The following is a 24,960-nucleotide window of genomic DNA, read 5'->3' on the forward strand; positions in this document are numbered from 1 at the left end:
GGATTTATACAAATTGTTAAGTCTTCCAAGTGAATGTTATGTCAACCTCTATTAAAAGAATTTTCAATACAAATTATTTACAATGATTAGAAGTAAAACAATAGGTTTTGATCTATATGATTACAACTCACTTTGTAAGTTGAGATCATTGTTTGATCCATGTGTTCATTCACTAATAACCTTCCCATTGTCACCTATGTTCTTGATTCACTTGGAAACCCTTCAAGCAATCAACCTTCTCCTTTTAACAACACTTAAGCCATATTTTTAGATTCACTTATCAATATCAACAAAACATCTTTGCAAGAAATCTCCTTTAGCTTTTCATTCACTCACACACTCTTGTGTTCACCCTTGTGCATCTCTAATCCACCTTTCTCTATTATTTTTCTTTCTCATAACTCATAAGTTTGGTTGCATACTTGTTTAAATATATGACTCTTGCTTTGTTATTTTCCACAATTACTATAGATCTTAGGGTTTATGATCAGGTTCAAAATGATTCATTGTATATGTCCATCTTCTTGATTGTCCTCTAGAAACTTCTCTAGAATTCATCAATTAGATCATTACCTAATCCTCACCTTGAATTTAATGATCCAACTCATCAATGTTATCTTCAACATGATTTACATCTCCCAAGAAATCAATTGAGTTAGCTAGATCTCACAATTTCCTCAAATTCATTCTCAACACTATTACTTGACAATCTCTAAATTCTAATACTTAGTCATCACTAAATTACTTGATCACTATAAAACTTCTAGCTAGGAATCACCTATCTTTCTCAATTGATACCGATTCTTGGACAACACTAGATTTTTTCAACACTTACTATGGCTCAATTGACACTAGCATTACTCACCATTTCTTATCTGTTTACTCTATTGCTTGCCTTGGCTTAACTTTCTTGATATAAAAAATCACATTGCTTCATCAAATTCTATCTAATCAAATGTCCATTTTAATATCATTTTCATGGCTCAACCTTTTCTCTAGGTGCTATTGTTATGAGAAATATCTCAAATCCTCTTTGTTAATCAAATATATATGTCATTTAGAGTAGGTACCAATATGTCATACCAAATATATTTGACATCAATGAAAAAGCAAAAATTGTTACAAATTTTCTAACAAAAAATATCAAGGACATGATGATACAATGGAGTATCTCACCCTTCTCCAACCCTATTTTAGCTAATGCTTAGGAAATTATTCTTCCTATGGTTAGTTGGTGTGTCTAGAAAGAAATAAACAACAAAATCTTTAGAGATAAATAGATGGAAGTTTGCTTCATCTTCAACATCATAAAAATATCATCATAGAAATTGTGCTTTTTTCTCCAAAAGCCTTATGTTCTCCAACCTTCTTGATCTTAGGCTAAGGGAACCTAGAATATAAAAACAAGTTTGATAGATATAAACTATTAGAAGATTAGGAAAAGGAAAAAGTTCTCTTGGATTTTTCCTGAGAAGGGATGGATGAAATGTAATGTCGATGGCTATTCCAAAGGAAATCCTAGTGGTGTTGGAGAAGGAGGAATTATTAGAGGGTTGAAAGGTTATATTATTCTTGGCATTGCTAAGTTCTTGTGCATTAGGTCCAATAAATATGCTGAGGCAATAGCTACATGGTTCGGTATTAAAACTCAAGAAGACGTAGGAGTCAAAAGATTTGAGTTGGAGGGTGACTAGAAGCTCATTATTGACCATATTTTAAATAGACTCAAATGCCCATAAAGTATTTCCCCGATAATTGATGATTGCAAAAGAAGGTTTTCATCCTTTAGCAGTGTGCTAATCGAACAAAATCTTAGAGAGGGGAACAAAACTACAGACTGCCTAGCTATGTGGGGTTTGAACCATGAATAATGAAATATGGTGACTAAGATCAAGGAGAAATGAGAGTTAAATAAAAATGTTTTAAATGATTACAAAAAATATGATGTTACATGATAGGAGGTATGTGGTAGGAGTATAAGATGTGCTAGATGGATAGCCAAGTAGCCTAGTCAATAGGGTTCAAGCCCAATGATCATTAAAGGAAATAATACTATTGTGATGTGTTCAAGTGTTATTTGAAATAATCACATTAATGAGGCTTTAACCCTCGTGAAGGTAAAAAGCATGATCCATTTTGTTCTAATAATAAAATTTAATCATGTGAATACTAACCCATATCTCTCTCTTTTATTCCCTAAGATTATTGAGTATATCATTGTTAGAGATTTGTGGAGTTTAGTTGGAAAGTACCTCACTCATCAAGTTATTTTTTGCTGCATGTGAACATGATTAACTACATGGGTCACATGAACAATATGGAGAGATCCAAATTTGCAAGAAAGTATGAAGCCAAGATCAAGATAAATATTTCTAGCAAGATATTTTTAATTTTAACTCCTAAGACTTCTAATTTTTTTCAGCCTTATTTGGAAACAGAAAGTTTCACTCTGCATTTTGAGTTCCTTAATAACATCCATATTCCCTAATTTTTAGAGAAAGCTTTCATGATGCTCATTATTGTAGAAAAAGGTTTTTTCAAGTTGAACTTGGGCCCTGAGAAAGCTAACCAAATGTTTGAGAAGAAGAACATCATGGGTAGTTCACTAAAATGTGTGAAACCTAGAAACAATGAAGAATTGGAGTAAAACAAGAATATATGGGATTATTTTGTCAAGTAGGGATTATATTCTTATAACCTGGTGATGAAAGGACTCAATATCACCCTCTTGACTAATTTTGTTATCTCGTGGAACAAGGGTTAGGTGGAGCTAGGGAGTATCAATTTTGTGGTTAAGCTAGAGCTGATTGGTGAAGCAATGAGTCTCAATTATGTTGTTCAAATTGAAGGAAAAGGTAGACATTTTAATAAAATTTAGGCATATATTTTTTGAAGGAATAAAAGAACTAATTAGATTCACTTCAGGGAAAAGGAATGATAGGCTCTCCCTTCCTAGTCCCTTTGGAGTCATATATTACTATTTAATTAAGTATTTCACTCTTGAAGGTCAGTAGATGACCTATCATGGCTAGAATTTTTCCTTTTCTTAACATGTTGAGACATGGGGAAAAAGTGAACATCTCACTCTTCTTGTATTCCTCTCTAATCAATAGCATTGTCTTGGGAGAAAACCCTCCTATTCACCGAGGGCTCATATTTGTCCTTTACCATCATGTGTGTACTCACCATCTAGGGTTTGGTAGATGTCTCCTACCCATTGAAAACCCTTCTACTCCTAAAGGGCCTAAATCCTTGGTGGTTGTTGAAAAAATATTCTTGGGAAAATCCACTCTAGAGCCATCCCAGCTCATTAAAAACCCCCTTTCCTCTAAGCCAAATAAGCTTAATATTTCTATGAAACAATCTCTTTTTCTTAAGGGCCCCAAAAAATGAAAAAATGCTTATACCAAGTCTAGCCCAACTAGTAAATCTAGTCCAACTAGCACCCCTAAAAGGAGGTAAATGGTAAAAGATATTATTGACATCGAAAAAAATTATGGGGAAGATTTTTCTAATTTTGAGGTGGAGGAAAGAGCTATGGAGTTAAAAAATCAAAAAGGGAATACTAGTTTTGGGGAGAAAAAATAAACAAGATTAAAAAAACAAAAAAGGGAAGAAGTATAAGGAAGAAAGCAAGGAGGACTCTCGCAATTCCCAAATGGAGGATAAGGCAAAAGAGATGGAAGTGGAGAAAATGCCTCAGATATCTAGGGGTTTCTCTTCTCAAAATGCATACTTCAAATAAAAAGTGGAGGATACTGATGAGGAAATCCAATTTATCCAAGAAATGAAAGTGGTGATGGACCTAGGGATTTTTTGGTGATGAAGAGATCAAGTCCTTTGATAAAACTAAGGTCAAGGAAAAAGATTCATCTCCTCCTATTGTCTAGTGATAGTTGGAAGACTTCAAAAAAGATTGTGAATTTTTTTCCTAAATCTAATGAGAAGATATGTGAGCTAAATTTTTTTCAAAAATGCCATCATTGAACTTGAACTAGGAGTGGTTGTTTCAACTATTTTCAAGGTATGGAAGGAAATAATGAGAAAGGCTATGTTTTGGGTGATCAATGGGAAGAGTAAACTAAGAAAGGCAAGCCAAACCAAGGAAAAAAAACATGACAAGATAAAGAGCCCCATATGGATCAAGAACTAGGTTGAAGAGATCAAGTACTTGAATGAAGAATAGGAGAACATCAATCAAGCCTAGCTCCTCTTTTCTTTTTTTTCGTACTTTTTAATTTTTCTAGTGGCTACTTCACTAGTACAAAAACAACAATATATTACTAAATAAACTACTAAAAATTGTAGATAGGTGACTATTTTTTATCACATGACCAATGGTAGTTTATTGCTAGACATTTATCTCCCAACCAAATTTATGACTAAACTATTTTAATCATTGATTAGGTCATTGATCTAGTCATTTATTGTTGTTACATGGTAGTTTATATTGTAGTTTATTTGGTAATTTTGGTAGTTTATTTGGTAGTTTTTTGGGTAGTATATATGGTAATATATTTGGTAATATATTTGATAGTTGATTTGGTAGCTTTTTGGGTAGTATATATGGTAGTATATTTGGAATTATATATGGTAGCATATTTGGTAACATATTTGGTGGTTTATTTAATCATTAATTCATTCATATTAGGGCATGATGGACCACCATCCTCCTACTTATAAAGTAGGTGCTCTTCCATTGAGCTAGTACCCTTTAAAGAATAATGCAAAAAATTGACAAAGTTATCTTCCCAACATTAGATCTTCCATGATCATGGTTACTATAACAAGATACACTCTTATCAAATAACACAAAGTTTAGTTATTATGAAAAATAATAATATAAATCTTTATCAATAAAATTTCAACAATTTTAAATTCTTATGTTGAAGCATTTTAAAATTATATTTCATGTCAATTACACTTCTCTAAATTATTGCATTATTGCCCAAATAAGCTAGATTTAACTTCTAGTTACACCACATAATCCTATAATAAGATAGAAAAGATTCATATAACTTGAATAGTATTAATAATATTACATGCATAAACAAATAATACTTACAAGTAAAAACTATATAAATAAAAAGATAAATAAATAAATCTATAACTAAAGCTATGTTGGTGTAATTCTAACTATTTATAAAGCCCAAAAATTACAATGAAAAATTAACATTTTCTTTCTTGAAAAGTTTATAGATGACTCACATTGGTTCATCTATGTGTATCATACCCACACATTAGTGCTATGAAAAAAAATGTATATATTTTAATATTCTTATCTTGTATAAGAATACTTTCAAAGAAAACTTCTCAAATATATGTAATGATATTCTAATAATATTAGATTGGACAAAATTCTGAAATAAATAACCTTTCTCAAGGTGTTTGGACAACCATAACAGAATGATTGACCCCAACATTTTACAAGGGTGGTAAAAGCCAACCCAAAAATACATTCCCCAATATAGAGATCTTATGACCATGCCCAAATTTGAAAGAATATTAGTAAGCCATTCACATTCATCTTGAGATAAAAAGGTCAAGCAAAATGACAAGACAAGCATTTTTACTATGAGACATGGAAATACTAATAGTATATGCCAAAAATTGAAATATGTTGATTTTTCTCATAGTACAATATAGATGACTCAAAATATTAGGCATTTAACCAAAAATGAAATACATAAACAAGTGTGATAAGGGAATGCATATGACACAATTAAGAAATTGAACATTGCACACTAACTAGGGTGCAGTGTTCAATTTCAAGACTTGAGTAATCAAGACTCGAGTAATCAAAAGAGGGAAAATGGTATACCTCCTTCAAGTTAACCCATTCAAAAGTCTCCCTGTTCATATTAATATCATAAATGAGTGCATGCAGTCCCTAACCATACACAAACCATTTTTTAATCAACAAGGGAAAAATCATATACATACATACATACATACATACATACATACATACATATATATATATACATATATATATATATATATATATATATATATATATATATATATATATATATATATATATATATATATATATATATATATATATATATATATATATATATATATATATATATATATAGTTGTTAATAATTTCCACATCTCTTGTTTGGAGACTTCTAGCAATGGGATGATGCTCACATTTTTCCATATGGTAAATGTAATATCACTCTTTCTTTAATGTACCATGTATTCTGATAACAAAATCAACTTGTAACTAGAAAAAACATGGGACTTGAAAGAAAACAAGAATGGTTCTACATGTGCAAGCATGTGGACATATTACTACAATATAAAAGGCACATGTAAAGCTAGATAGATAGATAGAGAATAAACTAAGCATTAAAAATAACCACATGAACTAATAAAGTTTACTTTGCAAGAATCCATTTCTACAAGAAAGATCTATATTTGGTGAAAGGGTCAAAAAGTATGGGAAATGCCAATAGACTAGTAGTGAGACAAGGGGAGTTTGAGAGAAATCATGATGAAGAGTTGCAAATTTCTACCTATATGACTAGTTGGGAATATCAAGTCACTTTTGAAGTAAATAACCACTAAAACTAAAAAATGTTACTCTGCAAGAACCCATTTATACAAAAGATATCTCTATTTGGTGAAGGGTCAATAGGTTTGGAAAAGAGAAGCATATAGGAAATAGGACAAGGGGAGGGCAAGAGAAATAATGAGGAAGAATTGCAAATTTCTACCTATACAACTAGTTGGGCATATCAGTCACCTTAGAAGTAACTTGTTAAAAAATATTACAATAATCATACCCAAGTATCTACTTAATTGATACTATGATCTTATGACAATTCCTATTCATTTAAAAGTAAATTTCAACGAAAGCTTTAGTTGTATAGTTGGGGTTGTGCCTATTGTGATAAGTTTTTTCAAATTCAGATCCTTTGTAATCATGAATAATATTCAAAGTTGTCATCTATACTAAAAAGGTAAACATAAGCCATGGATCTAAGTTTTTTAGTCAACACATAATGAAAGAATGTATGCTAAAAGATACCAAATTCGTGGCACTCTAATCTTTAAAATTCCAATCTTTCAAGAAAAAACACTAAGTAGACAACAAAATATTGTGGCAATGACCCTACAATATATGAAGTGGGACGTCTTCAAGTATAAGGGTTTTTTAGTGGCCTTGAGTTATAACAAAAAAAATTGTTTGCTGAGCAGCAATATTTCACATAGATATCATAATTTCCATAATTGAACTTAAATAATTTCAATACCTTAATTGGATCATAACTGGTTATAATAGCCTCATAAAAGTTATTGTCTTCTAGCCACCTTGTCCTCACTTTCTTTCCCACCAAGGGGTCAAGAGCTATAGCTTCACTCAAACTTGGAGGCTCTTATGGTCCTTGGTTCCCAAACTATACTCTCCTTGCTACTGGAAGAGCAATAGGTAACTATTGAGCCTTGATTGGGGCAGAAAACATAGGCATTTGTTGAATCTATAGTAAACAATAGTTCTCTTTTATTATAGAACTTATAAATACTTGGAATGATATAGAATAAAAATATTTAAAGCAACAAAAAATTTTTTTTGAGCAAATTTAGAAATTAATCACTTACTGCTTTGGTTTTCTTGTTCTTACTTCCAAGGGAAGCTCCTCTTTTTGTTGATGATGAAGGTTGTGCTATTGCAACAATTGGCAAAGGATGCATCATTGAATGTGCTAACATTAGTAGAGATGGCAACACACGAGTTGTTTTCTATTTCTTCCATGATGCTAAAATAGTTGGACTAGGGGATGGATCATGGACTGGTGGACCAATGCTTATTAAGCCACCTTACTTAAGAGTTCCTTGTCTCCATTCTTTGATCAAACATTTAAATAACTAATAAGAAACCTTTCATCCTATACAACTTTTGGAGATTCTCTAGTGTTAAACAAGCAAAACTCTAAGCTATAGAGATCAAAAAAGGTGTCTCACAAATAACAATGTGCATAATAGTTAATAATGTCTCATCATAAGAATTTTTCCATATCCTTAATCAAATGAATGAAACTACCTTAAATGTCAAAATTAGCACAAATTTGATTTTCCCCATTAAAAAATTGTTTTCTATAATTGTATGTATTACAATGAGCATGAGTTGAACCTTATTCATCTCAATAAATCATCTGCATTGACTCTCCCCAAGTGTTCCCTATGCTCCTCATCAAAAATTCTCAGTTCTTTTCTCAACTCAGACATCAAACCCTCTTTTACCTAAAATAGATTATTTTTAAAGAACCTGTAAGTTTCAAGATAAAAACATAAAATTCAAAACATGTAAATTAACTCCCTCAAATCTACAAGCATAGCAAGCAAAAGAGTTCTTCAAAAATAAAATAAATTGCAAGAAAAGAAAAGAGAATTAATGTCAAATAATGAAATGTGTGATAGAATACACTAACAACTATGTAGTAAAAAATAGGTAAATACCCACATAATTAAATATAATTGTGCCTTGAAGGCTCTTAGAACAGAACTGTATGCCTCTTGTTCATGCCACTGAATCTAAGGCTCCATATCATTTTGAATTATAGCACATGATATTGGATGTACAGAAGGTCTTCCATTCCCAAAAATCCATCCACCACCTCTTGCTAGTCAATTTTGATGAGGAGGAAGATCATCATATGTTCCTGCTCTAGTTTTAGAACAGATGCATGAAAAACATTTTTATAGTAAATAAAATGTTTGAACATTGTAATAAGATAAAAACAAAAATATCATTATCAAAAAATGCAACAGAAACTAAGAATGAGACATGCAGAAGTATCATTATGGCCTCAAAACAAGAAATAAGAAGAAAACAATGAATTTGACAACTAAAAGAAAATGATAGTTGAATATCAGAGGCTCACATCGGTACATATAGTGAAATTAAGGACACCAAAGAAAAGAAAAGGGGAAAAAATAAAAAAGGATCTCAGATACTTTATGATGGTATATTACATGAACTCACTTTGTTATAATAAAAAAAATTCCATTATTTTCAAATTTTCCATCCTTTACTTAATAGATTAAAGAAAATGCTAGATAAATATAAGTGGCTCACCTTGTGGCCCATTCGGTAAAACTAAGCACACTAAAGAAAAAAATAGCAAAAAGGAAAATTTCCCTCAGAAACTATATCAAAAACTTTATGAAAATGTATTGTATGACCCCACTTGGTTTTGACACAGGCTAAGCTCCTTACAAAATGTACTCAAGACAAAAAAAATGTCAATTTTCCTTTTCCCCACATTCATAAAATATGCAGATCATGAAGAACAGATACCAAAAATTTCATAAAAATCTGTTGTATTTTTGAGTTTTTGAAATTTGGTCATTGGTGCATTTTGTAGGGAGATATCAAATAAGTGGCATATTTCAATAAATGTAAACAAATTTTGTGTCATCAAATCACCAACATGCAATGGTCTACAATTCAATTCTACACAAAAATTTACAGACTATTTTAAGTTAAATTCTTTTAAATGAAACTAGAAGCAGTACAAGATAATTGACAACACTTAGTAACATGTTTATGGTAGATAATCTTCTTACATCATTCATTTTTAGTTGTGAACACTTTGTGCCCAGGTAATAAGGTATGAGAAATGTTGGATTTTCTCATTTAAAGCTTGTTTTATGATATGCTCTAGCCTAGTATAATTCTAAACTTTTTATTATAGAACTAAAAATATTGATGCAAAATCTGAATAAAAACAAACAAGACTAATTTATGGGGTTAACAAATATTATATTGAATGAGCATTTGAATTCAATATCAAAAATTTAATTTCTATCGGTGATGAGCTCAATCAAGATGAAGTAATAATTGATCCAAAGATGCACTAAATTTATCACCTAGAATCTCAAATTTTTTTGCTTCTTGAAGTTATAAAGTATAAGACATTTTGTGAACAAAAAAATTTCAATAAGAAATTCCTAGAAGAGTTGGTCCTACAATCTGATAGTGATTCTAGAGATAGAATGAAAATGCCTTTGTAACTTGCAATGAAAGAAGCTTTTAGGTACAAGGAGATGGAACAAAGTTGGCTACAAGAGAAAATTAATGAAATTGAGTCAGTAAAAACTCAATAGGAATAAGAGATTAAAAATATTAAAGAGTTACTCCATAAAATAGAAGAGGATCTTAAGTCAGTGTGTTTGGATATGAATAAGCAACTGGATCTTGAACAGACAGACAAAAAATACACATCTGTGGGGGAGAAGCTTAGCATGGCTATATGTAAAGGTAAAGGCTTGGTTCAACAACATGATGCACTTAAACAATCTTTGGCTAGAAGTCAAATGAATTATTAAGGTATTGGCATGAATTGAAGTTTTAAAATGTCACATTTTAGGAGACTAAGACAATTCTTAATCATATGGAGAGGCTGGAGAACATGTTGAGAAATTAGAATATGAGTTAGCATATATCTAAAATTTAGCAACTTCTCTTTGGGAATCATTTCCATAGAAGGATTCTATTCTAAAAAAATAGAAGAAATTCTTAAGGAACTAAATTTGCTAGAGTAATTTTACTACAATGAAATCACTAAGAAAATATAGTGGTAGTAAGATAATGTTCTATTCAAAATGATCATTTTAGAAGTTTGGATCAAAAAATTTCTAAAAGGGATGATAGAGGTGATTGGAGTTTTTAGTCATCAAATTCATGATTAGACACTTTCAACTCAAATAAAAAAGAAGTGATTGAAAACTTGAGGAGGAGACATGAAGAACTTTAGCACAAGTAGTTAAATCTAGCTAAGTTGCTTAATATGCTGGAATAATCTCTCTTGGAAAGGAATGAACTTATTCAGTAATGGGAAGAGGTGTTGGATAATTCCTAGATACCCCTTCTAGCTAGTGTCCAACATTAGATTGAATAAGTTCAAAGAGCTTCTAATTCACTTTTCATTGAGCTTTATGCATTACAGGGGAATGCATTTATTTTTGAGCCACACCTTTCAACAGTAAAATGGGAGAAGGAACTTCTTTTGAAAACTATTGAGGACCTCACAAGAAAAATGAATGTCAGATGGTGAAAGTAGCTAATGATATATCTGAAAAAGAAGCATTATACACCAATGTTGATGATTTATAGGCTATGGTTGCAAAGCAAGAATTTACAATGAAAATAGTCAAAGTTGATATAGAAGGTATGCTGGACATATTAATAGATACGATTGAAGATGCAATGTAGCATGAAGATTTTAATGATTTTCCTTGCAGTTCCAACAATGAATGGTTGGATGGATGTCCATTGTATCTCATACAAAATCTCAAGACTCTCTCTAAATTAGAAGAGATGCATAAGGAAACTAATGAAGCAATGCCTTTATAGTGTACGCATGGATTTTTTGGCATCTAATATAGAAGAAGTCTTGAGTTTTTGGAAGGCGTTAGATGAAAAAGAACAAGCATTGGAACTAGGTAGTAAACTAGAAGAAGCTACATCAATAGTGACATTGTGTAAGAGTGAGAGAGATGATCTCCTTAAGAAGTTTACTGTATTTTCAAGAGAAGCAGGGATCTTGTAGAAATAAAGAGATTCACTACAAATATAGCTTGGGAAGTTAGAGAAAAATTTGTCATCAACCATGGATAAATTGAATATTTATATTATAGTAAAAAAGGAAAGAGTATAGCTCAATAACATGACAACTTAAAGCAGATCATGGATGAAAAACTAATAGAACTTGAATAGTTAAAAAATGAGCTTCAAGTGTGTGAATTCATAATCGATGAATGTGAAATATAAATGAGAGATCTCTAAAGTTAACTCAACAATTTCAAGTTATAGGGACTAGAAATTTTTTTTTTGAAGAACTATAGAACACAATTAAAATAATTTTCATGAAAAAAAGTACTACTATAGAGAATAATGACTCCTTTAAGTACTACTAATGAAACTGAATCTCGTGGTGACCTAATTGGGGAGATCAAATGGCTCATAGAGAAATCTCAAGAAATATAACTTAGATACTTTCTACTAAACAAAAAGCTCAAAGATTCTAGAAAAGTAGAAAAATTATTGGCTACAAAGTTATCATCTCATAGAAGAATTTTGTCAAACATATAACTTACCTTGTCCATCCTTCCACATTTTTCTACAATCCAAGAGAAAACCCCTTTCTATTATGCTTTGATGGATGTTCATACCATGTTCCAAAGCTCCCATTTTGAAATTGATGAGAAGGATTCTGACAGGGGTTACTAAATTTAGTTTTATGTAGTCTAATTAAATTTTCCTAAAAGTCTATTTTGTGAATAGCTTGTAATTATAGATCTTCAGGAAATAATCAGTCTTTGGGGAATTTCTTCAAACAATTCACTAGCTTTGTCCATGCTTTTATATTTGTGCAAGGACCTGGTAGTGTGAAACTATAATAGACACTAATGTTTTCTCATTAATTCTAATGCCTTTATTTTTCTATCTTTCTAAAAAGGTGCTGATAATATTATGGCTATGGTTGTATATAAATATTTTAGCCTCACCCTCATCCACGTAATATTCTATAGAGTGGAACCTTATAATAATATTTCCATTACACAAGAAGAGGTGTCTCTTTGTATTTGCACTAAAACTAACGATACAACAAGAGAATTGACATGGGGAAAAAATAATAGGATATTCATGGTATTCAAAGAATTTTTGTTAGAGATGGTAGTGTATTAATGAGAAGAGTTAAGTACCTAGAAGCTCAAAAAATTAAATCTATATTGTAGGCAATAGCACAACAAGGAGAAGATTTTATGCAGATAGGCATGAATACAACTATAGGCATGATGTGGAAGAGAAATTAGTTTAGATAGAAGAGTACCTTTATAAAACATGGGAATCAATTAGGTAGCTCAAGAAAATAGAAAGCATGTCTAGCTAGGCGGAGATCACCACCGACTGGACTTCCTCCATGTTGAACTCCTTTCTAGGTTAGGGTTACAAGGTATTATTTCTTCCCATAGTTGATGCTCGAGATATAGAAATAGAACATTAGATCGAGTTTGAATATGTCTAATCACACAATATCATGGTTTTTAACTAGCATGGCTAGAAAAGAGAAAAAGAATGCAGACATAGAAGTTAATTGGTGTTGATATAAGGTTAACAAAATATATTTATGTATTAGTAATAAAAAAATATGTTTCTCCTTAATCATTTCATTCTCAGCCAATAAAAATATAGAGAGAAATGATTTTTAACATTTGTAAAATATTCATAAATTTATAATATAAATATATGTCCAAAAAATTCCAAATGCTCTAGGTTGAACTATTTAGGAATTCATATTTAAGGAACTAATAATATATTATTTTTATTTAAAATATAACTTAAATGTAATATAATTAATTTCAATATTATTTAATCGTAAGTATTTTACTCCTAATATTTTATACAATATAAATCATTTGAAATGGGGTTGGAAGTAGAGTGGGGTTAACAATGGAGGGAACTCCATAGTTAAGCATTGCTTAAGCTGGAGTAGTATAGGGATTAGTGAACTTCGGGAAGTACTTTGCCTATGTGAACAACACCTAGATCCAATATTGTGTGTTAAGTGTTCTACTTATTCTCATGAGATATGGATTCATGTGAATCACTACTCATGAGTCATGGGTGAATGAGTTTGACTCAATCTACACAGTTAAACCTTGATAGCAATATCACAATTTGAAATAGACTTTGTTACTTGGGTGATCACAATGTAAGAATGTTTATGCTAATAAAAAATGAAATTAACCTGGAAAGGAACTGGTGAGTAGTGATGATCTCTCCTAGCTAAAGTTGTAAAATCGTAATGGGTAGCCTCAAAATGCTAATTTGGAATATTTGTAAGGAAATACATAATAAAAATATTTTTAAAAGAATTTAAAAAAATTAAGGATTGGCTATAGGTTAATATATCTTTAAAAAATTAGGGATACAATAATTATAAAACTAATACAAAAATAATAATACTAACTGTAATAATAATGAATAAAAAATAAAAAATAAAATGGCACGTATCTATATATATCAACATGTGTTTCTTGATTTATATAAGTTGAAACTAAACTTATGTCACAATTTTGAGATCATGGTTTATATATGTATGTGTATGTATATCTAAGTGTGTGTGCATAATTTAGGTTCTTACTTATTACTACTAGTACTATTATTTTCTTCTTCTTTATTATTATAATTAGTGTTTTAATTATATTTTATTATCTTTTACCTTAACCTATAAGCTTATTTATAGAGATTAGTATTTCTCCTATTATGTCTTTATTTTCATTCATTTTATTATGTTTATGGGTGTCATTTTTATATTTTGTGATATTATTATTAATTTAGTATTATTTCTATAATTATTGTATTCCTAATTTATCAGAGATATATTGTCCTTTTTCGGGGTTTTAATTATTGTGTGAGTTAGTTTTAGAGTCTTTATTTCAGTCATTTGGTCCTTTGTTCACTTTCTTATTTTGAATGCAATCTAATTTTCTCCTCTACATTGGGTCTTCTCTCCCCTTTGCCACTTGGCCTTCTATTCTTATATCTCTCTCCTTCCTTCCATCTCTCCCCCCTTTTTATATGAAAAGTATGCTATTGTTATCATTTACTTCTTTGTTCTCTATTACCCATCGCCATGATGGATGCAAAAGACAACACAATTGAATCTAGAAACATCTATAGATTTATGATTTTTATTATTAATTTATTCTATTTTAAATATAATATTTATAAAATATTGGTTCTCACTATTTAGTAGATACTTAGTTGTTGTTTTTATTATTAAGTATATTTATATCAAGGTATAATATTTATTAAACAATGTTTCTCACTATTTGGTAAATATTAAAATATATTAAATGTAGCAATAATGAAATAATATTATATTTTATAAAGATAGTTATTATATTATGTTAATGTGATTAATAGAGATTATATTTTGAAAAAAAAAATAATAATTAATTTTTAGATATACAAAGATAGACTTGGTTTTTTTTTTGAGTGCATAGACAATTTTTTTTGTTTTCTTTACAAGTTTATTGATAGATTTTGAGGAGTTCGAATGTAAATTGGAGTGTTTTTGAGTTCATTTCTAGTTCAATATTAGTTGAGAGGAGATTTAAGGAAGTCATCTAATAATTATGTATTGATAGGATAAAAAAATCATTGGTGAGTAATATGTGTTTTAGAATGGTTAAAGAATGTATTAATATGATAAAAAATCATTCATCATTCATTTACTCATTTTTTTGGGTGATTAATTTTTAGTGACCAATTATTTTGTCATTTATTTGATCATTTATTTAGTTAGCTATCTTCGCCTAACCTTGTGATTTTACTCAATAACCAACTTAGTCATGTATTTAGTCACTTGTACTTATAAATTGTAAAACTTACTAGAATTTGATCACTTTTAGTCACATGACTAGAAATTTCACTCTTGTAACTAGATTTTTTGGTCAAGTAATCATTTATTTGCCAAAATTCCACTAGTGCTTGTTTAATATGTGGTTTTTAAAATTATTTTACTATATTCTCTACATTGTTGAACTAGTTCATGATAACTGATAAATCTAATAATCCCCACTATTGTTGGGGTAGTAAGACTTTTATTTTGATTAGTAAGTTAAGTAGTTTAAATTTAAAACTTATATTAGTGTTAGGTATGGATGGTTTAAACTATTCAAAGAACATGGCATATTTTGATTATTTTGATGTCTTGTAAGTTTTGGGTGGGACTCTAACTATTGGGGTTAGAGTTTGCTTCTTTGCTACTTGGTTGTAATGCCCCAAGGTAGAGATGGTATGTGTATTTTTTCTTATCTACTTTCATGACCCTCTTCCTTCCATTTTAACAAAAACTAACATAATCCTTTCAAGGTATGTCACCTGATAAATTTGTTATATGCACTTAAATATGCCCCTAAGGAATAGTAAATTAAATTATATAGTCTCCTTTTGTAGCATGGCTTTGTTTATATGTCCTCTAATCCTACATCATTTATAAAAATATGGGATCAAAGTTTATGATACTTGTAGTATATATGGATGATCTTGTAGTCAGAAGGACAATCATATCTATATGTCCTAGATGAAGTATGCAAAGTAACTCCTTGAAAGATTTAGCATGACTAAAATGTAAGCCTATTTCTACTATAGTATAAAAGGTTCACAACTCTATAATTTCTAGGATTCACCTCAAGTTTGAGTATAAATTTATATCAATTTATTAGGATTCTCATTTTCTTGACATATACCAACCTAGATTTATGTATTTATATTAGGTACCTATATAGGTTTATGTAGGAACCTTCAAAAAATGTTATGTGATTGAATCCAAGCATGTTTTATATTATAGATTAGGTACAATCAAATATGGTATGTAACATAAGAATAATAATAAGTTATTCATGTAGAGATATGCTGACTTAGACAATGTTGGATTTATAGAGATATGTCAACTCAGACAATATTGGATTTATAAGAAGAAAACTAGTTCTTCTCTTTCATCCATGAGATGAACATCAAACCATACAAGGCTTTGTGTGCAATGAAATTTGGTTATGTCACATACTACTCACTATTAATATCCTAGAAGATCAACCACCAATTCTATTTTGTGATAGTAAAGGTGTGTTGAAACTTGTCAAGAATATAGTCTACCATAAGCATACAAGTACATTGAAGTTGAATGTCATTATATTCAAGAATAGGTTATATCTACCACATTTACTCACTAAACACCTTGGAAAGGTTTCTTTTTTTTCTTTTCTTTTTAGGGGGGGTGGGGGGGCAGTGGGAGGGTGTCTTATTTCTAGGCCTTACGTATTTGGGGTGGGGGGAGGAGGGAAGTTAGTGTAGTAATAAAACTATGTCCATTAGCACCCAAATTTGCCAATTTATTTTTTCCCATTTTCTTTCCTATGATTATGATTAATTGTAAAATTATCAAATTATTTTATTAATTTATTAGATATTTAATTCAATCTTCAATTTCAAGTACTGTAACCACTAGTACTATTAACAGTGATAGTTGAATCCCCTCCAACTTTTGTTTTTTTTTTTTTTTTTTTTTTTTATCAATAAATGGCAAAAGCCTTGATTTTATTTATTAATATAAGTTTTTACATATCCACCATTCAAACGGGCACTGGTAAGAAAGAACAGGGAAGAAAACCTCCAGTTTTTCCTGGGAAAATGTCCTTTATTTTACATAAATCTTAGGGGCATACCCCAGCAATTACATCATGTTTTAATATCACTTTTACATTTATCACTTTGAACCATTTATCATAGAATTTAAAAATATGGTAGTTTCCAATGGATTTCATGAGCCATTGTTGTAGAAGGGCGAGTACCAAGATGATTATCTTTGACAATTGCTTCTTAACTTGCTTTTAACCTGTTTGCTTCAACACAAAACCAAACAAGAGATACTTCCAAAGAGAGGGAATTAGTATTTTTAGAACTCAATATAAATTTTTAGGTTAATACCTCATGATAATATCACAATCATTCAGTTTTGGAACATTTTATATTTATTATTTATGTATTAATTATTTAATCCTCCATGCTTCAGATTGAGATCCATTAGATGTCATTGGATTAGAGAAAGAGGTAACAATTTATGGTGGAAATTTGTAATAACTTCACATCCTATATTTAATAGAACATCCATTCACCTATGTTGACACTCATATATACATGCTTACTCATACTGACATATATGTATCAATGCCCCACATATAATTACATATGTTCCTCTTTTCTAGACTGCATAGTTATTACCAAATCCTTACCATTTTGTAATCCATTGAAAACCATATCTAGTAACTATTAAGTGCTGAGAAAAGGCCTATATGGTAATAACAAATAAAGACATAGAAGGGCTATTATAAGTTGAGAGTGATTTTTCACAGATATAGTATTATTGTCCATATAGAAACCTTCTAGCAATTATTGACAGTATGAAAGTAAAATAGGAATTGTAAAAGAAAAAAAATCATACATGAAAAAAGATGATTAACAGCTTGGTCAATATATGCCTCAATGGTTCAGATTAAACATAAGATTAGTCTACTAGTCATGCTGTGTTATATCAAACCCATAAGATTGTTTTACTATAATATGGAGTAGAGAAGTTTGCCACAAAAGAGAGGAATTTCTATGAGATGATCAGCTCTTACATATACTGTTAACCTGTATAGATTTTTCCATATCCATATATTTAAACCCTATTTTCAAAAACCTAAGTTCTACAGAGTTTAAAAGAGTTGTTACTTAAGGAAAACCTACTACGTTTTAATCAAAATTTGCTCTTATCTAACCTGTTCTGAGAGATTCAAATTGAGAGCAAACAAAATTACTCTGTTTCTACAGTTTTCTCTTTAAACACCATGATAATTTCTGAAATGTCCATTGAATCTTCTGACTAGAAGTGGGGGGGAAACACATATGCTATTCTGGCTTTACTGGATTTGTCCAAATTGGGAGTGCAAAAGGAGAGTGAAGGAAGATTGTCAAAATTTGAACTCGGTTCTATGTAAGCCTTGGTAGAAGTGAGATAATTAAGAAGCCATTCCTAGTTATTATCTTCAAGGATTCCTCTTCATCGCAACAGAAAGTGTATGCTTGCCTCCATATTTTCCCACTCCTTGTTGAAGGTGGGAGGGTCATGAATAAGGATAACAGGGCGAGTGGGGTGTAAAGTGGTATCAAGAATTCCTAGGGGTAGGGCCATGTAAAGTTCAGGAAGATGAATGCGATTTTTGTTATCAATACTCATTATTGCCTCTTCCAACCCTATTAGCCATATAGGATTGAAAATATTGTAGCAGAGATGACTAGTATCCCATTTATCAATTTTTTCCCTTATCATGCAGCCTATGAACGATCCTATAATATCACTGTTTGCTCTCCAAGTGTATTCATACCTGAAAACACTTTCTCCAATTGCCCTACTAATTGCAACTCTTGTCATGTCATCAACTGGATTAAGGATCCAAGTCCATCGTTTCAATGTTATATTCCCCCTGAATTCCATAGTTCAGTTTTCATTTGCATGATATAGGCTGATGAATGCTTCCATTGTTCTGACTGAGGTGCAGTAGAAAGAAATAGGGGATGCAGGTTCAGCTTTGTATAGAGGGCCAAAGGTTCTAGAGAATTTGAGGAGCGTCTAGAGGTTCTAAAAATTTCCATTCAAGCTTCCTAAGAATTCAAAAGCCTAATTTAGTTCTATTTATTAAGAGGTTTGAACTATTCAATGTTATTCATAGGGTTAAAATCTAAACCTATTACCAATCTTTAATCTTGAATTTATTTTTTCTTAGAACAATATGTTATCCCTTCCATTTCAAGTTATTATTTGAGTGGTTAAGTACTAATCTACGGTTTTAGCCTTTTCACATAAGGGGCATGAGGATCTAATTACTCCAGACCTTATTTATAATTTCATATAGCCTACTATACATAGATATAATAATTTATCTATATATAATAATCTTATATGAATCTAAGGTTATATGTCCTGAAGAACATGGAACTTGAGTATTTTGTTAAGGTTCCTAAAAATATTATTTTGTTAGTTTATTATTTGATTAAGTAAAAGGAAGTCGTTACCATTCGCTCCTTCATTAGCCAACTTATCAACCTCATAATTTCCTTCACGGTAGATATGTTGAATAATAACTTCTTCTATTTTGTCTAATTTTTTATTAACTTATTCTAATTTTGAGTTGATTTTCCAATTCAGAGTGGATCTTTTCCTAAGGGCATTTAGGATGATTTGTGAATCTCCTTTGATTATTAATTTTTTAATTTTATGTTTATTACAGTATGAATGTCCTTTGTTTACTGCTTCTAACTCTGTCAAGTTATTGGTTGTAAAACCTAGGGGTTTTTCTTTTTTGACAATCCATTGTCCCTGATGATCTCTTAAGATAAACCCTAATCTAGATACCCCTGGGTTTCCATGGGAGGCTCCATCAAAATTAATTTTTTTCCACCCTTGAGGGGGCGGTTCCCATTTGCATTCTTTGCGTGCTGAGGTATTCTTAGAATTGTAATATAATGGAGTATTAATTAACTGAGGCCAATGTTTTTTGATTTTTGGATCCCAAGTTGTAAAAGTTCCTTCTTGTTTAGGAGTAACTCTAAGGTAATTATTTAAGACTTCAGTTATGGCTATTTCCATTTTATTGACTAATTGAGAGATTATCATTTCAGTGTTATTGAATATTCTTCTATTTCTCTCTTTCCATAATTCCAAAGTTACAATTGCAGGAGTGACATTCCAAATTTTATCATAAATGTTTATCTCTCTACTTTTGGGCCATCCATTGATATGATCCTTCCAAGTCTCAGGAAGTGGTGATGTCCAGCTGAGTTTTCTCTTGATCCTATGCTAGCATTCATTGGAGAAGTTGCATTGGTAAAGTATATGATTTACTATTTCATTGTTGTTGTTGAATAGAGAACATCTAGAGGGACCTTGGAATCTCATTTTAATTATTCTATCAGCAATGAGAATACGGTTTTGGAAAGCCACCCATAGGAAGATTCCTGCTTTGGGCAAAATGGTAGGATCCCAACAGAGGTTCATAGGGATGTTGATTTCCTCCCATCTTTGGGAGTTGAGGATCGCATTGTATCCTTCTTTAACTTTATATGTTTCGTCATTAGATAGAGCCCATCTTAAGTTGTCTTCTTTGTTAGTAAGATGGATTTTTTGGTCTTGGAGGATACCTTCTAACTTGGATTGATTGATTATAGATATGTTAGTATTTGATAGGGGTTTCCATTTCCACGGAGTATCCTCATTTGATGGATCATGATCCACATAATCTCTTACTTTTGTCCCCCATCTCTCTTTGAGGAGGTTCACTGTTTGATTGGAAATGTTATATGTTTCTAGAAAAGGAAGCCCATTCCAAGAATCTTCCCAAAAGAGGGCTTTATTTCCATTTCCAATGTCCCAAGTTGAATTTTTTGAAATGATATGAAGACATTTTGTCAGAAAATTCCAAAAGTCTGATCCTCGGGGAGGGTTTTTAATTCTAAATAAGGAGATTGGATCATCAAGATTTAGATATTTATTGTATAGGATTCTGGACCATTTACTATCCTTGTCCTGAAACATGCGCCATGCTAGTTTAGCCCCTAATGCTTCATTTTGCCATTCTAGGTTTTTTATGCCCAATCCTCCCATCTTCTTTGGTCGAAATATATTTTCCCATTTAATTAAGGCTACTATATTTTTATTTTCGATCTCGTTCCAAAAGAAGTTTCTAAGTTTGGCTACAATTTTTTTACTGGTATTTTTAGGGATTTGTAGATAGGATAATTGATATGTCATAAGTGTTGATAGGACTGCTTTAATTTTGGTGGTTCTACCAGCTTTTGTTAACCATTTCCCATTCCAGTTGTCTGTGTGTTTATTAATTTTGGAAAGGACATCTTGCCAACCTAGATTTTGATTTTTTTCATCTCCTATGTATATCCCTAGGTATTTGCATGGAAATTTTCCTTTTTTATACCCTAGTAAATTGCATATTTGATCTTCCTAATTGTTTCCTATGTTCAGAAAGAAATTTTTTTATTTTTCTGCATTAATTTTTGGTCCTGATGCTTTGGTGTAATTATCTATGATGGTTTTTTAATTTCTTTCTTCATTGATAGTGCCAAGTCTAGCCATAATAATATCATCTACAAATTGCTCATGATTTGTGTTTTCAACATTTTTTGTTACCGGAATGCCTTGAATTTTGGATTGGGTTTCAGCTTGTTTGATAGTTCTACCCAACGTTTTAGCCATTATTATAAAAATCACAAGTCTACTTTATCATATGCTTTTTGAATATCTAGTTTGAGGAACATGCATGTTTCTTTGTTTGTCTTTGCTGAGTGAATTGTTTCCTGTATAATAGATATTCCATCAATTATGGATTTTCCAAGCATAAAGCCAGTTTGTTCTTCCGATATAATTTTAGATAAAAGAGTCTTGAGCTGGGCGGCTAGGGCTTTTGATAGGATTTTGTATATAGTATTATAGAGAGCTATAGATATATAGTCCCCAGGGGTTTCAGTATTAATATTTTTCGGTAATAGTGTCAAAAAAGTATGATTAATTTCTTTGAGTATGTGTCCCCCAGTTCTAGTAGCTTCTATGGCAGCCCAAAGTTCTTCCCCAATAATATCCCAGAATTTTTGATAAAAGAAGGCTTGGAATCCATCCAGACTGGGGGATTTATCTGGATTCATGCTGAAGAGGGCTGTCGTAATTTCCTTCAAAGTGAATGGTTTATTTAAGAATTTTTTGTCATCATATGAGATAATTTTGGGGATATTACTGAGCATTTTTTGCTAGGCAGTAATGTGAGATGTTTCATAATTATTAAGAGAGTCTTGAAAATACTTTATTATTTCCTTAGAGATCTTAGGAGGTTCCGTGGTTAGGTTTCCTTCAGAGTTTTTTTATATGAGTTATGAGTCTAAGATTACGGTTATGGAGAGTACTATTATGAAAGTATTTTGTATTTTTGTCCCCTAATTCTAGCCACTTTTCTCTTGATTTCTGGTGCCAGAAGATTTCTTCTTTTGCTAGTATTTCTTCTTGTTTAATCATTAATTCTTTTTCTTTTATGTATTTTTTATTATCCATACCTTCCCTAATTACTTCATTATTGAGGTTTTTAAGTTCTTCTTCTACTTCAAGTTTTGTTAAGAAAATATTTTTGAAGTGCTCTTTATTCCATTCTTTTATTTTCTTTTTTAGGTTTTTCATTTTTGTTATCAAACAGAACATTTTTGATCCTGACGGTTTATCTGTTTTCCACCATTTCTTGATTTGAATCATAAAAGTTGGATCTAGGAACCACATTTTTTCACATTTAAAGGCATTTCTTATTGGTTTGTTGGGTTCTAAGATATTAAGAGTAATAGGAAAATGATCAAATCCTGATATTGGGAGAATTTCTGCCATAATATCCATGCCCAGGCTGTTTAAATCTCCTTTAACTAGGAATCCGTCTAATCTCTCTACAATGTAATTGAAATCTTTTCTTCTATTATTCCATGTGAATATTCCATTTTTTGTTGGTATATCTGTCAGCATATTTTTTTCTACCCACCTTTTAAAGTCCCTGTTTATGTGTGATAACATTTTCTTTCCATCGTACTTTTCTTCCTTATTCATTATTGCATTGAAGTCTCCTCCTATAAATACTATCATATCTAGATAATTAGAGAGAAAGCCACTGATCTCTTTCCATACTGTAACTTTGTCCCTAGAGGAAATGGGACCATAGATATTAATTAGTAGAAATTTTACATTGTTTTTGAGACTTTTCACTCTGCTGCTTAGCCAATTAGAATATTTGTTAACTATAGTGAGACTGACCTTCCGAGGATTCCAAATTATTCCTAGACCTCCTAATGCTCCCATAGATTCCTTGAAGTTTGACTGCCATTGTTTTAATCTTTTCCCCAGTTTAATACTTTTTGCATTATCTAATTTAGTTTCCTGAATGATTATAATTTCTGACTCAAAAGCTATTAAATTTTGTTTTAATAGCCTTTTTTTGCTAGGGGCATTTAGCCCTCTAGCATTCTAGGAAGTGATCTTCATTGTACATTGGGAAGGCTCTTCCCCTTCCCTGCATTTAATAAATCATTGATTTTTTGCTGTTCTTTGGCTTGTCCTGCTACTTCTCTTAATTCTTTAAGAGACCTCCTCCCCTTCCATTTTTATTTTTGCCACATTTAGGGTGTTTACATCCTTCTTCATTGGTAGCTATTCCCAGCATCTTTGAAGTGATCTATTTGTTTTCATCTTCATTGCTTTCTGGTTCATCCATTAGTAGGTCATTAATAAGAAAATCAGTTAAATCATCCTCCTCTATTTCATAGTTCCAATATCCTTCTTCTATTTCTTCTTTTCCTACTAGATTAGGAGTGTGATTGGTTCTCGTATTATCCATTCCTTCCTTCATAGGTGTATTGGATTTAAGTCCTTATTTTATTTCATTCACCTCTCTTTTTGATAGGTCTGCTTCTTTTAAAATCTCAGTTATTTTAGGCAATTGCATTGTCGCTTGCATTTCAATGCCCGTAGTCTGACTTTTCCCCAGTTCTTCAAATATATCTAAGCCATCCATTGGGGTTTGCCAAAATTTATAACTCTTTTTCTTCTTTTTTTTCTAAATTGTTATATTGTTCCATTGTTCATCATCCGTTGTTGGGATTTTAGCTGATTTCTGAATAGGGGTATTTGTGCTTTTTGGAGATTCTATGTATTGTTCTATTTTTGCTTGTATGTCCTCAATATCTAATGGTTCCTGACTATCCTCTTTTTGAGTTAGGGGGTTTATAATCTGAGTATCCTCCCCAATTTTGCAATTTTCTTTATGCATTTGTTCTGAGATGACTAATAAGTCTTCAATATCTCATTGAGTGATTGCAATTTCATAATTTAGTGCCTTGAGTTTATTCTTGTTAGTCTCCAATTCCTCAACATTATTTCTGCATTTAGTGCAGTGATTAATAGCTGGTAAAATATCTTGTTCTATTGCCTTGTGTTCTTTGAGATCGTCATTAGTTATCCCTTCCTGAGAGTCCTTTGGATCCTCTGTACAATATTCTTTTACTTCTAATTTTTTATATAATTTCCAATCTATTGCTTCATTATTAGTTCCTTTTCTCTGATTGATAAAGCAGAGCATGTCTTTAATGTTTGTTGCTTTGAATCCAACTTCAGTGCTAGGAATGATTATGCCAGAACATTCTCTCTCACAGGTTAAAAATTTTAGGTTATAAATTGATCTATTTGTAATTAATTTTTTGATTATAGGTTTTGTTGGCTTACAATCTAATTCTAACAAGAATTTGATGGTGCTTTCTTTGTAATAATTAGATTCTATACCTATTAACTTACATAAAAA

The 24,960-nt window shown here is 30.9% G+C and overlaps 1 pseudogene; it reads right to left on the bottom strand.

The window, feature by feature from the left end:
• Nucleotides 1–5,722: 5,722 nt before the first annotated feature.
• Nucleotides 5,723–24,960, bottom strand: part of LOC149566762 (protein EMSY-LIKE 3-like) — a 42,945-nt pseudogene continuing 23,707 nt past the window's right edge.

This window comes from Cupressus sempervirens, chromosome 3, assembly GCF_028749045.1.
Source record: "Cupressus sempervirens isolate cs-2001-9-10 chromosome 3, ASM2874904v1, whole genome shotgun sequence".
Taxonomy (NCBI): domain Eukaryota; kingdom Viridiplantae; phylum Streptophyta; class Pinopsida; order Cupressales; family Cupressaceae; genus Cupressus; species Cupressus sempervirens.